Raw genomic sequence first — 12,932 nt, 5'->3', positions numbered from 1 at the left:
TGGAGGGTACCAAGTAAAATTATCAGTAACCATGATAGAGCTTTTTGAAATTATTTCTTAAGAAATTGTACTAGACAATCTTTTTAATTTTATTGTAAGTGGGTAGGCTTCACCCTACTTAGAAATGGAACCAAGCTGCGGTTCGCTTTGGTTGAAGAAAAGTTTAGGAGGGAGCGAAAATCATCTCGTTTCAGTGTCAGAGCATATTATTAACACATGTTCAACAATTTACTGTAATATTCACATCATAATTACCTATCAATAAGAGACTGCTAGAAGCGAGACTTAAACGTACTCGAGTTTCTTTTAGGTAATACAAATTAGTCTTACCAATTGAATCAACTCCGATAGGCTGTAGTTTGTTGTCCAACATGTTTCATTTAAAAGTATAGCGACTTGCAACATTATTAGGCTCATGTTCTTCTTTAATCCCAAATAATTGAATAGTTGCTTGATGTTACAAGTTAAATTGTTCTCTTTTTTTTGGGAGGAAAACACGATTTCTTAATTAATTAAGACAAGATTACAGAGTCCTAGTAGATATTGCTAAAAAATGCGCACTGTCAACAGCCTACCTAGAAACTTTTACTATCATAACACTACTAAACTTGCCAATTGAAGAAAGGATATCATCTAAATTAGGATTGAGGTACATTGGAGATTTCAAGATGCCTATCAAATACTGGAGCAGTAGCAAGAAGTCTGTGTTGATAGAAACCATAGCTAGTTCGATGCCATGCATATATACTTGAGTGCATGTAGACACACCATAACCTCTACTTGTAACCCATATTTTTAAACTCGGATCAGACCAGCTAGTTGAACCGGAAATTGGCTAGGTTTTAGTCCGAGTTCATTCAAAAAATCGTCTTGAATAAAAACTGGTCAAAACCGATCAAAACCCGATTTGATCGAGAATTGGAAAGAACCACGGATGCTTCTATGGTGGTAATCTTGCAAGAGCCTTTCATAGTTGCCACCATAGTTGCTAGATCTGGAACCTAAAAAAAAAGGATTGCTAGATCTAAAATTTGAAAAAAAAAAAAGGAAAAGATGAATCAACAAGAAGATGAAAAGAAAACAAGGAGTGGATCGGAATGGAAAACAATTCCATGTGTGTTTGTGAATGTTTGTAGTCGATAAAGGGCAAAAGGGGGGGGGGAGAGAGAGAGAGCATTAGATAGGAGAAGAATGGTGATGATTTCAAAAATGAAACTAAACAAAATATTAGAAAAAAAAAAAAATACGGACGTACACAATTGGAACTAGAAGTCTAGAATGCTTTGGATGACAAAGAAAGCCCAGCAAAGCTATTGACGGTGGGGAAGAAGAAATTATAGGGATTTGCCCCTTTAAATCTAAACTTTTTACATATTCCATTTTGACCCCTAAATGTTTTGAATAATTGTAACTACACATAAATATCTTTTATTATGAACTCTAGCCAAAGGATTTAAAACTATTTACATGTACATTCTTAATTTCATTATAAAAAATGAATGGGAATATATAAATATGACATATTTATGACATCATCCTATTCGACCCCCAATCGAATTCGATCGAACCCATTAACCCCTGAGATCAACTAAGTCAATACTTGGTTTGAGTTTGAAAACATAGCTTGTAATGGGGACAGTACATGAATGTTTGTGGCCCGCTTGTGCATTTGAACTCTAGAGCTATCCTTAATGATCCAAGCAGTTGCACCATAAGGATTAGTATTAGAGGAGAATGAACCATCAATGAGTGCAATAGCTTGGCAAGGTTGACCTCGAAGCTCATCGTGATTAAAGTGCACAGAAAGATTCCCACGTACTATTCAATGCTTATGAGTGACCATCACAGAATTGCCAATATCATCAACATCATTCTGGAATGGCAGCTTGCAATGTATCATAACAAGAACATCTTTTGATACTAGTTGAGGGTTGAAAGGGAGCACCTCCTAGATGAGCCGGTTCTTTGCCAACCAGATTTGCCAAAGTATGTAAATGGATAGCAGAACATCATCTTGTTGTGGGGCTAGTAAAACCCATTGCTTTAGCCACTGCACTAAGGAAATTGGATTCCCAACATCAAAATCGAACCACAGAGGAGATGCTCTCCATTCTCGCTTTGAAGATTAACAATCCAAAAATAAATGTGCAATTGATTCTTCAGAAAAACCACGGTGCAAACATAGAGGTGATAGACAGCAATTCCTCTTAAATAAGCTCTGATTAGCCAAACAAATTCCATGGAGTAACCACCATATAAAAAATTTAATTTTTGATGGGATTGGTAAGGACCAGAGCTTCTTTCAAATAACTTCAGCAATGGTATCCTTTTGAGTGATAGGAAGATGTTGACGAAATTTGGCCTCTCCTAGCTTCCCATGCTTGATGATAACGAGATTTGATGGGTATAAAGGCCTTGCTTATCAAACTTCCAAATCATAGAATCTTATCTTCCTTATACTAGGATATGCATTGCAAGAATTTTGCTTACTACTTCCTCTAGAAATAATAGCCTGATCAAAGGTTCCCTCTATTGCCTATTAAAATCATTGATATCAAAGATTTTCAAAGTTAGAAGGTGGTTAAGATCTAGGAGCCCCACGAGAGGATTTTCAGTTTGAGGGATCCAATTGTCACCTAGGTTTACAAAATTACCACTAAACACTTTCCTCCAAACCCTCCCGAAGCAAGTCCCTGTCCAACAAAATACTTATGCCGGAATTTGAAGCGCAGTACTTAACCTTAAGGAAGTCCTGCTCTTTGCAATATTTTGCAACAAATAATTGGCTAGAGAGCGAGTAAGGATCCATTACTACATAGAAAAATTTCTTTTAAAACTGAATTCTCCAAGCACATCAAAAGAAGAAGAAGAGGAGATATTACTTTCCCCATTATTGTAATTGAGCATGCTTGCTTCCCTATTGTCCCAAAAACCAAATACTGTTGCATTTTCGAAATTCATATTTACTTTGTCATTACTATATCTAAGTGCACAAATCGTATACAAGTATATTTTCACAATTATAATATTTCATAATGTATTTCTTTATTGATTTGTGTATATAGATCTTTGATTTCCTTTTTATCATATGTGAAACAATAGAGATTAACATTGTGGAAATGAAAACTTAATGAAGGACATTGTTGCAAAATCATTTCAACAGTTGTATTAAGTTATCTAAATTAGTTTTAGCGCATGTTTTATAGCTATCACACAAAGGAAACCCTGCCTGTTATTAGATGCAAGTTATATAGATAGACCAACTCCTTCAAATATTCCATGCATAGCATACTTTTCTCCTGAATAAAATTTGTTATATGATCTATTAAGGCATTAACTAATGTTTCTTTTATTATTGACACTTCATAGATTTGTATCAAATATATGGTTTGGTGCTATTCTCTTCAGTGCAATCTTACTTGGAAAACTCTTGTCATGGAGGTACTTTACAACCATCATATATGGTATTTTTTTTATTGCATCCAATTTCCTACTATTTCATCCATACTTCTTTTCAAGTTTTTTCTTTGGTTGTCCTTTTCAACAAGGTTTTAATGCTTTTTTTTTTTTGCACGACAGAAGTGGCAATATCTTCCTATATATATATTTCACTAATTTTTTCCTTGTGATTATTTTACTTTGCAAGCAAAGGAAATATTGAAGTTAACTGTAGCACAAGGGAGATCGATCTGGAGATGATTAAAATGTGCCCAGTATTATAACAAGGAAGGTTGAATTCAAACAAATTAAAGAGATTATCTTTTCATAAACTATAGTAATGTTACAAAACACTAACCTATAATCTATTGTAAAGTTGTAGAAGTTTCATATGGGTGTTGCATTGTGGGCTGCCCAATCTTTAGATCAATTGAGTGTTATTTTTTAAAAATATATAAAAAAGAAAAGAAAAGAACTATTATCAATTTAATATCACTAAATACCTACAATCAAAGGGGAAAAAAGGGTAAAATTGAAACTTGGTGAAAGACTTTGCCCCAAGAATCAAAAAAAAATGAAAAGGAGAATTTTGAGTGCAATTATGCACAAGTTCGAAATCACAAATATGCTGTAGGATTTCTTCAATATAGAATATCCAAAACTATTATAAGCTGCAACTTTTGAGAGTTGAACAAATCTTGGACAGTTCAAGAAGTTTGCATTTTGATTTGGAAAGAGAAGCCTTATTTAATTTTTTTTTCTTATTGAGACTAAGTGCAAAGTTTTTTTCAAAGGTAAATTTGTTGCACAAAAAAGTACACGTAGCGAAAGTAATTTTAACACATATAAAAATATGTAGGAAGAGAAGGAGAACAAACACACAAACAAATACTCAATAATAACAAATATCAAATCGTAACCTTTCGTTGACAACAACTGACAAATCTCAACTATGAGACTTTTTCTCGAACCTATTTTTCAAAACTCGAGTCGACTCAACTCAACTCTTTAAAACTTGACTCAACTCTTTAAGTAATAATCTACTAAACTAGTAGTATTTATAAACTATAAAGTTTCCCAAAACAAATACAATTGTAAATCAAAACTTATTTGGAAATTGACTTGAAAACAAGCCTCTACAAGCGGGACAAAGGTATGTTCAAGATTGGTTTGAAAATTAAAAGAAATATTTGAACTTAACTTGTACTTGAAAATTTTTTGAAAGAAACTGATCAAGTTTGGCTTGAAATTTCAGACATATGTTCACAAAAAAAGTTTGGTTTGGATTGTTAAAGTATCGAATCAAGCACATACAATCAAGTTTGGCTTGGCTTGAAATTTTTTTTTTGTATTATATAGAAATTTTTACCCTAATGTGTTACTGTTTGTCCCTTAGTTTTTGTCGATATTCAAGAAATCTATTACCATGAATTAGGGATGTGATTATAATTGATTATGCCTATTCAAGAGACAAGAGTATATTATATGCTTACTATATTAGAAGATAAGCAATACAATGAAAGGCAATAATTGGAGTTAAGGAAGAAAATTATAGTTATATTTTTATGAAATTTACCTACCTGTTCCTGAATATATCGAGTCGGACAACATGAAAATTGTGATTGGTTCATTAATATTTTCGAACTTGAAATCATGTTTGGGTTTGTATTGAAAGGAATGAGATTGAACGAGCCTAAGTCGAATATCAAGTTGCTTGGTTTGATTTACAGCCCTACTTGAGATTTCCTAATCTAATATAGAAACTAAACAAATAAGACAGCAAAAAGAATTAGAAAATTAGATACTTTGACAGCTTGGTTTAACTTCCTTCAATATTATACATTTTCTTGATATAGCAAAACAATTTTTTAAGAAACTTGATGCCTCAGTTCCACTTAGTGCTGTTAATCGATTTGAGTATTTGACTGCCGAACTCGAATCGTACTTAATTCGAGCCAAGCTCAAGGTCACTCGACTAAGCGAACTAGCCTTAAAATGTGCTCAAACTCGGCTTGTCACATGGGTCATATGACTTGAGTTTGAGCTCATGCTCGACTTGTTTATCACAAACAAGCCGAGCTTGCACGAGGTCGAGCTCGAAATTTCTGCCTAATAGTTTTAATATCAATTTTAAGAAACAAATGCCACTCCCTGTCTAAAATCAACAAAACTTGCTAAATTACCAATGCAATGCCATTCACAATTACAAAATAAAATGTCAAGAATACGAAAATTCCAACCAAAATTCATTCGAGACAAGATATAACACAAACTCCAGGAATAAAAGTCAACAAATACACAATCTCCAGGAATAAAATGTCCGGAATAAAAGTCAACTTATACACAAACTCTAGCCAAATTCCATTTGAGACAACATCCATAAAATTCATAAGACCAAAACAGGATTTGATTCAATTGAACCAATACACAAATTGCAGCCAAATAACTATATAAAACAATTTTAGATAACTAAAAATGTGTCCAACTTCACAAATCACAAGAAAGGTGTAGCTTCACAAGTCCAGCTTCAACTTTCACAAGAAAGGTCCAGCTTTACTTGACAAACAAATTCAATAAGAAACAGCATCACATATTCAAGAAAACAGCCTTTAGATGTCTGGAAGATCAATTTCTTCAATTGTAGATGATTCAGGAATATCGAATGGTTCTTGCAAAATGAAAACAAAAAAATTACAACCCCTAATAAGGTAAAATGAGGTACTAAAATAAACTAGTAGTAGAAGATATACTCCCTCCGTCCCGAAATAATTGTCGCACTTCGGGAGTTGTGTTTATTTTCAACAGTGTCTGGATTTCAAACGATTTTGGTGTAACTTCCAGCAATGCCCCTATCCGGTTTCTATGGAGCAGCGTAACTTATTGACTATTAGAATGATAATGGAGTGGTGACAAACCTGTGGGACCCATGTTTTAACAATGTCTCAGCCGCTTTTTTGGAATGTTCCTTGCACGACCATTGTTTCCATTTGCTGTGAAACTCACGCATATCAAGTGCAATCCTTGTAATTTTTTGGGGCCCATCAAAATCTTAAAAAAATCTGGTATATTTAAGGGTATGAGATGGAAATGGGGGAAAGTTTTTATTGCCAATTGTGGTAAGTGACATTAATTTTGGGATAGACCAAAAAGGAAAGTATGACACTTTCAATGGGACGGAGGGAGTATTTTACTTACACGAGACTTGTTTTTTAACCCATGAAAAGTGAAGATCCAATTATTGTCACAAAGTAGCATTTGCACTGTTTCAACTGATATAGAAGCACGCCAATCATCGATTATTCTACCACCAGCACAGAAATTAGATTCAGAGGCCATGGTTGTAACTGGAATAGCGAGTACATCACTTGCCATTCTTGACAATACAGGAAACCTCCATCTTTCCCCTTTCTATCAACCCAAGACATCAAGATCTGCATTTGCATCACAAAACATACCTGATCTCTTCCAAATAGACATCTAAATCTGATTTTTCTGGGGGAGCCTTTTCAATTTCACTAACAATCATTTAAAATTTTTCTTTCCCAGTTAGAACACTAATTCTAAACTTTTTAGCAACTCCTTGGGTAGATTTACTTGTAATTTCTGCATTTTTTTCGTTTTGTAGCTACCCTCTATGGTTCCTCACTTTGAGATGAGATGTGAGCATCCACATATTCATTATAGAGTTCATAAAGAATACATCTAATCTTATCAATACACCTAGGAGCTGCATCCTCTCCATAAATAATTGGAAAAGTATGATTAACAAGAACTATTTTATACCTCGAATCAAGAATAACACCCAAAGATATCAAGACATTGCTTTTCCCCCAATACTTGTCAAATTTTTGTGCCATACTTTCAACCATAGACATAATATGACTAGAAAAATCGAAAGTTTTTTCATTTAACAGCTCCTTAATCTTATACAACTCTATAAGAAAAGATTAGCAGTTGGGTAATTGGATCAAAAATGATATAGGCATTCTCATAAAAAAAACCCAAAAATTCGCATACTTCTTCAACTTTCATCCACTCATACTCACTTGGGACATAGTGAAACCCAGAATCAATGTTCCCAATCTTGGAAATACATCCCTAAACTCTAGAGCTGAAACCAACATCAAATAGGCGTTGTTCCACCTAGTTGGAATAAGTGCTATTCCACCTAGTTGGGCAATCCAAAATGAGTTGTTTAGAAGGCAATTGAAACTGTTTTTTTATTTTGACAAAATCATTGAAGCGAGACTCTGAATTTTTCAAATACTTAATCCCCTCTCAAACAACATCAATCATATCAACAATTTGATTAAACTCATTTTGAACAAGTAATTTAAGTACATGTGTACAACACCTGATATAAAAAATTTTTTCTCCAATGCTTAACATTTTCCTTAGAGAGAAATCCTCTTTAAATCTTTTAATGCATACATCATTATAAGAAACATTGTCCATAGTTATAGTATAAACTTTATTTTTAATCTCTATTCAAGAAATTACTTACTTAAAGTATTGGCAATAATTGTTAGAAAATTGGCTTAATTTATTTTCGGTAGATCTCTTAGTTTGTGTGGAAGTAATTAGTTTTCTAATTAGTTTTAGTTACTTGAAATAATAGTTAAGAAATTTTCTATTTAGTTTAGAATTAGATGTTATTTCCTATTCTGTGCAAGTCTAGGAATTAAAATTGATTTCCTATTATTATTTGATTTTTTGGCCAAATAATATTTTCTAAAAATAGGTGGGTTAACATTGTAGTATGGCCAAATAATATTTTCTAAAAATAGGTGGGTTAACATACTACAAAGAGACACACAAGGAGTATAAAAGAGCAACATGTAACCTTATACATGGGGGTGAGAGAGGGTTCTTGAGAGATGAGAGATGGCATAAAATGATTAGGTTTGCGTTCAAATTGCATTCTTGTATAGGATTTTCCTCTTATAATAAAGAACGGATTTCTCTCTGTGGACGTAGGTTCAATAGTGGAGTCGAACCATGTTAAATATTATGTATCATTTATTTTTTATACTTGTAGCTTGTTTGTCATTAAATTGTTGTATATTTAATATCTCAATAGTTATTTATTCCGTATTTAGATCCTAACAAATGATATTAGATATTGGTTGTGAAACTGGGCGATTCACAAGTATTTGGATCCCAACAAACTGAATGGTTGGATCAAGAATTTGATTGTTTAAGATTGAATCCTGATTAACTATTGAGATCAAGTGGATTGGTAGCTATTACCAATTAAATAATTTAATGGGTGATATCCTTATTTCAATGGCTTAATAAAAACCATTGATAGTGAAGGATGGGAAGTCGAAAAGTATAGAGACACTTGACGGTGAATCTAGGTAGGTGATTCAAGAGTCAAGAAAAAAATAGGGTCCAATATTGATTTTATATGTGAATCGGTGGAAACTTTCTCACACATCCAACTGTTGATATTTCATCCTGATAGATTTTAGATTTTGATTATATTTTTGGAGTAGTGTGACACATATCCCAAAGAAACAAAAAGATCTAATTTTCATGCACAAGAAAACTCTGACAATTACGAGTTTTTTCATTTTAAGTGGAGTCTTAGAAACCACACGTGGCGAGACAGTCCTGAAAATGGCAAGAAGTATGGTGACTTTACCACTTGATTGTCTCAATGATCAGGGTTAGAACTCATAGAAAGGAATCCCGGATTGTAAGTGATGGTGACAAGAAATCCTACAAAGGGAGATGGTGAATTGAGTCATCTTCTCACGAGTCAACTAGAAGTTGGACTCGGAGTAACTACATATGTTCATTTGCTGATTGAATCAATTTAGTATCAGGTGTGTAGTTCAGTACCATATTATTTGGTAGTTGAAAACAAATGGTTGTTAAAAGAAATTTTTGCCAATGTGGAGGTTTGTTAGAAATTTGGTTTAATTTTTTTTAGACAGGTCTCTTGTTTTCTGTGGAAGTAATTAGTTTCCTAATTGATTTTAGTTACTTGAAGTAGTAGCCAAGAAATTTTCTATTTAGTTTAGAATTAAAAGTTATTTCCTATTATGTGCAAATTTAGGAATTAGAATTGATTTCTTGCTGTTATTTGATTTTTTTAACCAAATAATATTCTCTATAAATAGGTGGATTGACATACTACAAAGAGGCATACAAGGAATACAAAAGGGGTGCTTGGGAGATAAGATATGGTATGCAAGGGTTGGGTTTGGATTCAAATTATGTTCTTGTATAGGGTTTTTCTCTCATAATAAAGAACGGGTTTCTCTCCGTGAATGTAAGCTCAATGGCGAAGTCGAACCACGTTAAATATTATGTCGTTTATCTTTCATGCTTGTAGTTTGTTTGTTATTAAATTATTGTGTAGTTGATATTTCAATAGTTATTTATTCCATACTTGGATCCTAACAATAATTACTCCTGTGTGAGGAGGTGGGACATTACAAAAATTTAGGACCCTTTTTTGCAACACCCAATCACAATCAACAAAATGGCCTGCCACAATCATGTATTGAATTTTTTGATTAGATTTCCACAAATCTGTAGTTATGCTAACCCTGTTGGCACCTTTTAATATATTTCTCAACCTTTTCTTTTCAAGCATATAAGCAGTCGTACAATCTTCCTTTATTGTTTGCCAGTTAATTTTTTTATAAAACGGAGATGTAGCTTTCATGAATTTGTTAAACACAATATGGTCTAATATAGAGAAGGGATGGATATTCATGTATAAGAACCATATGAGCTGCTAACTCTCGTACCTTAGCGTGATCATAGGAAAAATTATTTATAAAAGTTACACCGTTCGAGGGTCTTTCGGTGAAGAATAGGACTTATTGCCTCTTTCGCTTGTCCTCCTCAAGATCTAGCTACTTTTGTAGACAATTTTTGAAGTGACGCTTGTGTTGAGAAGTAGCTCCAGATGCACTTTTGGCAAATAGCTCTTTGTAATGATTGCACTGCACTTTCAATGTTCTATCGGCCTACTTTACTATTGTCATGTTATCCCATATCATTGACTTCTTTTTCTTTTGCTTTTTTTTCAAACAGTTTTGCTCCTTCATCAGGACCTTTTTCCCCTATTTCTGCTCCTTTATTCGACTGCTCTAAGATATCTAAATCTATTTTTTCTTCACTCATCTCATCAGCATTTTCCTTCACCTCAAATTCTTGATCTATAGCTTCATTTCCAATCTCTATAATAGGACTTGATAATGATCCTTGGTGTGAATGAAATGGAGGAGTGTACATACCTATTTTTTTAAGAAAAAACCAATCAATTTTGCTATTAGCATGATCCAAAAAAGAAGAACATGATTAGCTGGAAAAGAAATAACATGGACAATTGTTAGCATGATCCAAAATTCTATGATATTATAGCATATGGATAGATAAATCCCTCTAAAATATAGCTGATTGTGGATTAACACATGCACATTTTGTATTCAGAACACTGATGGCCAAAGGTTAAAAAATATGAAAGCATTAAATAATTTTATTACAAACTAAAGCTTAACAAGTAAAAGGTCGCAATAAAAAATGTCCAAAAGACATTTGGAGATAAAGCTTATGCAAGACATATGAAAATTAGATTAAATTGCTATAATTGGCCACAATAGTCACATTCAATAGTTCAGTCAGGAACTTTAAACACAGAGCACCAAATAAAACACAGCATGCGCGATTACATCTTGAAGTAGATAAACTAGTTATAAATCTCATGACTTAGCAGAGCAAAGACAGCTCCTTTAAAGTAGATAAACTCATTCTGCCAATAGGGATTTAGATTGTGAATTGACTCAAGCAATAAGATATATGATTATTGAACTCTATGTCTAAAATTTTTGGACATGTAGATGCAGAATAACATTAATATAAAATTGTAAGGCCAAATTAACAATATTCCCAATTCCAGCGGCAGAGGATCCTCTCCTCTGTCTAGATAAGGCGTTCTGTCTTCTGTTTTTATAACCTTCTTCAGTCTTCACACTTGAAATCCACACCACTTTCTTAACCCCATATCCCTAATCTCTCTAGTTTCTCTATATGTCTTTCCTTCAACAATGGTCTCCAATGTCCTTCCCCAGGTCATTCCTTTTCTCCAATGCCTCAAGGGTTTCGCTGAGCTAGTCTAGCTTTGGTTTTGGAAAATTAAAGGGTAATAGTTTTGTGATTAGAGCTGAAGGGGATGCAGATAGAGTAGAAACTGAAAATGTAGAAAATGAGGAAGAACAGTTTTTTTCCAAGTTACCACTTTTTCATGATTTAGAAGCCTTCTCGAGAAAGGGAAGTATGTTACATGTTGGCCATTACCAGGCCATTAAAGCACATGCTTGAAACATAGTTTTATGGAAAATTCTACTTACCAAAAATCACGGTGGTAACGGGAAACCAGCCAAATTGGACTGCGGCTGTATGATAACGCATTTTTCTGTCAGGACCTGGATGAAGAGGATTTGGATTGATTGGGAGGGAAATTAGAAAGAGGGAAAGATTCAGAGGGAATTGAGAGAAGAGAGAGAGAATATGTTTTCATTAACAGAAAGTGGTTACAAAATCATATCCCAGCCAATCACAAGCTCTCTTATTTATAACCTGTCCGGATTACTAACTAACTCTTCTAACTAACTACTTAAGTTTAACGACACCGTTTCTGCAATTTCATAATCTTTGGCCAAAACGACGACGTCTTCCTTCAGCTTCCTGACAATCCCTCCTTCTTTGGTTTAGACTTGTCCGCAAGTCTCAAACTCTGGAAATTGTTGTTCTATGAAATTTTTGTCTTCCCATGATGCTTCATCATACTCCAATTGCTGCCACTTAATCAAGTACTGCACCACTGGTATACCTTTCCGGAGAATAGCTCTCCTCTTCAAGACCATTTCTGGTACTAAAGGACACTGATCCTGCAAATCAAATTCTGGTAGAGTGGTGGAGGTCTGCTGTGGGGGTCCAATCCTTTTCTTAAGTAAGGATACGTGAAATACTGGATGTATCCTAGCTGTAGGGGGCAATTTAAGTTTGTAGGCTACCTCACCAACCTTCTCTTCCACTTCAAAAGGCTCGTAGAACTTTGCTGCAAGCTTGAGATTCTTTCTAATAGCTATGGTCTGCTGCCTGTAAGGCTGCAACTTGAGAAACACTAATTCCCCTACTTCAAAACTCCTCTGTGTCCTGTGTCTATCTGCGAAATATTTCATTCTCTGCTGAGCCTTCAGTAAATGCTCCTTGATACTGGCAGAGATTCTCACCTTCTCCTGAATCACTTGAGTTGCTGCAGGAATGATAGAATCATGGTAGGGTCCCATTGGAAGGGGTAAAGCCTTATAGCCATAGAGGGCTTCGAAGGGGGTCGTCTCTAAGCTTGAATGATATGCAGAATTGTACCACCACTCGGCTAAGGGAAGCCACTTGCTCCACTGATTTGGAAATTCTCCAGTCATGCACCTCAGATAAGATTCCACACACTGGTTCACCCTTTCGCTCTGGCC

This window comes from Coffea arabica, chromosome 4c, assembly GCF_036785885.1.
Source record: "Coffea arabica cultivar ET-39 chromosome 4c, Coffea Arabica ET-39 HiFi, whole genome shotgun sequence".
NCBI classification, from domain to species: Eukaryota; Viridiplantae; Streptophyta; class Magnoliopsida; order Gentianales; family Rubiaceae; genus Coffea; species Coffea arabica.
Note: the sequence above shows the minus strand (reverse complement) of the source record.